The following is a 5,420-nucleotide window of genomic DNA, read 5'->3' on the forward strand; positions in this document are numbered from 1 at the left end:
TTGTCATTCATTCGGTAGCCATTTATTGAATGCTTACTGTGTGCCAGGCCTTACTCAAGGCTCTGAGGACGCATCCATGAACAAAGCAGATAAAAATCTCTGCTCCTGTGGAGCTTACATTTAAGATCTATCATAAGGGATGGGATTAGCAATAAATTTACATAAATTCAACCATACCTATCAGCAAAGTGAAAAAGACACATTTAAATAGTTTAATTATTGGTACTACAGAAGTCTACTGTTAATATGTAGTTTTTTATTATACATTCTAGTTACTATATTCATAAAATATTCATACCCATGTATAACTCTACAGGCATTTGAATTGTAAGATTATATAGAGATTTCCAAGGACCATTTTGAGCATGCTTGATTCCATCCTTAGCGCAGCCCTAAAAACCCACCCACCTTCTGAGCTGTGACTGTATTGTACCACAGTGGAAACTCTGAGACTGTTGGGCAAAGGAGAACCATTTTAAGTATTTGAGAATGAGAGTGACAGCATGATAAATCCATGGCTGGTCGGTTTAGTCTGGTAACAGGGAACAAGAGATAGTACATTCACATAAACATACAGAGTCAATCAACAGGGGAATTCATGTCAAGAATTTTAAAAAAGTTCGTGAGCCATTTCCCATTGTTTTAAAACAACTAAAATAGTAAGAGCTTGAGGTCATAAATATTTATAATCAACTCCTGTTTGTAAAATCTAAAAGAAAAAATCTTAACACATGGGCTTATTCTGACTAAAGGGTTATCATTTTAATCAATTTTTCAAAGAGTATTTAAAAAGAACATCTAGTTAAGAAAAAATCATTTAAAAATTTTGCAGTATTGGCAAAATGGTATACATTAATACCAATCATTTAACACTGAAAACATTCTTGTACAATGTAAAAAAATTTTTGACAGTATGTGACTAGAAATATTCCATTACCATAAAGCTACAAAGAGATTTATGCTCCTAAGAGCAAAGTTAGAAAAGCAAAAATAATACTATAACACTGATAAGCACCAAGACAGAACTGTTTTGCACTTAGGGCCTGATTGGTTGTATTTAAACATAACCTCTACCAAAAAGGACCAAAATGACACCTCATTTGGTAAAAACAAAGAAAAAAAAGGATAAAAATATACACACTGAGGTCTGGAAACTGAAGAATGCCCACTTTAAAACAATAAAATCAATCATACCTGTTTTTTAACTAATGTGACATTTGCAAAATACATCCATGTCACTTTTCTTCCTCTTTAGTTCACTTTTACAATTCAGACCGCTCCATTTTTGTTAATGTGTTGTCACACTAGTGTAAATAAATATTCCGAATTATAGGAGCTTGCTATAATGAATCCAGACCATTGGAGCCAGACCCAGTAGCTCAAACAATCTTAGTTGCAGCTCATTCCAACTAGTGAAACACATTATTTATCTGTGTAGTTTTTAAAAACCTTAGCTAGATGAGGTGTGTGTGTGTGTGTGTGTGTCTGTGTGTGTGTGTGTACACATACAAGTTTGCCAGGGCAGTGGGAGAGTGTCTGCATCCCAGAGAGAGGAGTGATATACAAGCAACCATACACAATGGCCTGAAAGACTTGGGCAGCCAGACACCGAATTTCCCCCCAACCAAACCTGAGGCTGAGCAATGGGGGAATTAAAGGATCTGTCCTCATAACGTGGAATCAGTGAGAGGTTCGGAAAACTAAGACTAAGGCAGGATGCCTCGGCCACAACATTCCCATGACACTGGAGGATGTGAAGCAGCGACAGGGTTCAGGCGGGGATCAGGGACTGACTCTGGCTACACTTGGAGGGATTCCCTGGGTCTGCAGCTGAGGATCCCTGGACCTTCCCCAAAGGGCATTGGCAGTGGCCCTCCACCTCTTAGCGAGGATGTCTCATGGATCCCAGGGTCTGAGCCTGGGTATCCTCGCCTCCCGGTCTCAGAGGTTCTCTCAGTACAGGTACTATCCCTTCTAGAGGCTTGGCCAAAACCCACCACTACCTTCCACTGCCAACTCAGTCTTAGAAAGGGGTTCTCCTTCTGTCTCTGTGGGGTCCCTGAGTTTGAGGTAATGCCAACGTACCGTACGCTGTGTGGCAGTAACAAAGTCAGGCAGTCCACTGGAAAGCTCAAGCAATCTAGATTCAATATATTAGCCTGTTTCTGTTATCTCAGTAATACTTTTTAGCGAGATAGTTTCTCCACACAACTTATAATGTGTGGGGTAAAGGAAAAAAATATTGCTGGAATATGATAGAAAGATTTAAAAAGTTCAGCACTGAAACTCCTTCTTTAGGGAAGGAAAAGGAGACATATTATATTCCCACTCTCTATTTTCCATCCTTGGCTCTGAGGTACAAGAGCACCAAGGTTCCTGTAGAGCATGTTAAAGTTTCTCCCGGTCCCTCTACCCACAAAACAATCCTAGGGAAATCCTGAAAGGTCTACTTCCCAAATCTGTAACCATATCTCTGGGCATGTCTATATAGCTCTTTAATTCACTTTCAAAATCCATAGAATTTTTAAAACAAAATGACATAGTTGCATTCTTTAAGTGCCAGCCATGAAATCATCACTTAAAAAAAAAAGAAACTAGTCAGATTATATATACATAAGTCAGATAAAATTCTCTTTTTAAAATTAATTATTAATTATGGCTGCGTTGGGCCTTCATTGCTGTGCGCAGGCTTTCTCTAGTTGCGGCAAGCGGGGGCTACTCTTCCTTGCGGTGCGCGGGCTTCATTGTGGTGGCTTCTCTTTTTGGGGAGCACAACTGCTCTAGGTGCGCAGGCTTCAGTAGTTGGGACATGCGGGCTTCAGTAGTTGTGGCACACAGGCTCAGTAGTTGTGGCACATGGGCTTAGTTGCTCCACAGCATGTGGGATCTTCCCAGACCAGGGCTTGAACCCGTGTCCCCTGCATTGGCAGGCAGATTCTTAACCACTGTGCCACCAGGGAAGCCCTCTCTCTTTTTAAGGTGCTTTATTTGGTCTGCTGAAGACATGCCTATGGCTGCTTCTAAAAGCCCTTAGGGAGAGCCTCAGATGATATCCTGCAGTTGGATATTTTGCTCCAGTATTGTCAGGTTCTTAAACTACACTGTAGGCATAAGTTGTTGCATGAAAATCCCCCCAAATGTGCACACTAAATGCAGAGAAAAACCTCATTTATAATTCAGGTGAATTTTCATCACACCAGAATAATGATCTAACCTGTTCAAACATGTAACTTCTCTCTTTTTTCCCCCATGAACTAAATCCTCTTCTTTAAAAAATGGTCAGATTTGAAGATCAAGTTAAAATCCACCATATTTCAAGTTAAACTCTGAGGGTTTCTATACAACTGTAGCATGATTTCAAATTCATATTGGCATTCATCTTTCTATATTTTTCTATATTTATCCTAAAGGAGCTTCCTGGATCATAATATTTATGTAGAAATTAAAAGCATTTTATATTATACTGCGAAGTTCCAGTAAATTCTCAGTTTATCAGGGTTTACCCTTAGCTCAATGTCATACAACTTCTGCATGAGGCAAGTATACCGGTAACAAGTTATTTCAAATACAAAACAGCTCTGTGTCATAATTAAATTTGGGTAAAACTGCAAGCCTTCCACTGAATCATCTCAGCAAGAAGCAACCTTTCTTTAGCCAGGAGGACAGACATTCCCACAGGCTTAGCAAACTCTTCTGATGTTAGAGATACCTTTTCTGAAACCGTCTCCAAGGCTGAGGCCACCATTTACTCGTCCTTGTGGGACTGAAGTTCAATTACCATGACACTGCTGTCAAACACACGGAGGCCGAGAGGTAATTTCAGGGCTTCCAGCATCTTGCATGCATTCACTAAATCTTCTGGTGAGAGCAATTCCATTCCTCGAGCTTGGTTTACTAAACAGTACACCTCTGTGAGCGACATTATTCCCCCTCGTTCCTCCAAAGGCGACTGCAATATTCCAGCCAGCTGTTTGGCCAGCTGCATGTGGTACTGTGTGCCTGAGCCGTAGGTTTCCCTGGTAACCAGGTTAGCTATTCCCATGCTCAGCAAATAGGATTTAAACCTGATGCTCTCATCTTCTGTGATGTCACCTTGCTTGACTTTAATCTTATTAGCAATGGATTTTGATAACAGCACCAATTCCCTTAGCCTTGACCATTAGCTTGCTGAGGTCTCCGAAGGCCTCAGAAACGTTTTTGTCAGTTTCTTTTCAATACCTACAATTCCCACAGCCCTTATTCTTCCTGGCTGGGGTCCTCTATTTGCTTGTAACGACTGGGAAACTGGCATATTCTCCCACCTTCTCTGTGTCACTTCCTCTGATAAACACCTGTAAAACTCAATCTGGCCGTGTTCTTTGAAGGAAAGCTTGATGTAGGAGTTCTTACTACTCTGGAATGGGCCAGGTTCTTTATTACAAGGAGCTGGGTGAAGATGAGCCACTATTTTGGCACTTTTCCCAATTCCAGCTGCCTGTTCTTCAATGAACACAATTTGGGAAAGAGGAATGGCCATGCAGCATTCATGATTTTTCTGATCTCTCCAAATTAGATGGTGTGTACTAAGAAGGAGGGTCCCAGCATCAAATTTTATCTTCTCCTCGCCATCACAGATGTGCACCCTGCCTCAGTTCCATTTTTAAGTGGATCATTTTTTGCCCTAATGAGTTTTGTTCTTTTTATTTTTTGGATATTAACTCCCTTATCAGATATATGATTTGAAAATATTCCCTCCTATTTAGTAGGTTGCCTTTCATTTTGTTGGTGGTTTTCTTTGTTATGAAGAGGCTTTTTAGTTTGAGGTCGTCTCACTCTTTAATTTTTGCTTTTGTGGCCTTTGCTTTTGGTGCCAAGTCCAAAAATTATTGCCAAGACCAACTTCAAAGAGCTTACTCACTATGATTTCTTCTAGGAGTATTATGCTTTCAGGTATTACATTCAAATCTTTAATCCATTTTGAGTTGATTTTTGTGTATGGTAGAAGATAGTGATTCAGTTTCATTCTTTTGTATGTGTTCAGTTTTCCCAACACCATACTTTGAAGAGACCATCCTTTCCCCACTGTATATACTTGGCTCCTTTGGCATAAATTAATTGACCAAATATGTGTGTGTTTCTGGAATTTCTACTCTGTTCCACTGATCTATGTGTCTGTTTTTATGTCAATACCATACTGTTTTTATTACTTAGTTTTATAATATATTTTGAAATCAGGAAGCATGATGCCTCCAGCTTTATTCTTTTTCAAGATTTCTTTGGCTATTTGGGGTCTTTGTGGTTCCATACAAATGTTAGGATTGTTCTATTTCTGTGAAAATTGCCATTGTAAGGATTGCACTGAATCTGTAGATTGCTTTGGATAGTTGGACATGTTAACAATATTAATTCTTCCAATCCAAGAGCACAGACTATTTTTCTAT

The 5,420-nt window shown here is 39.6% G+C and overlaps 1 pseudogene; it reads right to left on the reverse strand.

The window, feature by feature from the left end:
• Positions 1-3,458: 3,458 nt before the first annotated feature.
• On the reverse strand, positions 3,459-4,673 carry LOC114903494 (annotated as a pseudogene).
• Between the last annotated feature and the right edge of the window lie 747 nt (positions 4,674-5,420).

Source organism: Monodon monoceros, unplaced genomic scaffold (assembly GCF_005190385.1).
Source record: "Monodon monoceros isolate NGI ecotype Baffin Bay Population unplaced genomic scaffold, NGI_Narwhal_1 Super_Scaffold_21, whole genome shotgun sequence".
In the NCBI taxonomy this organism is placed as follows: Eukaryota; Metazoa; Chordata; class Mammalia; order Artiodactyla; family Monodontidae; genus Monodon; species Monodon monoceros.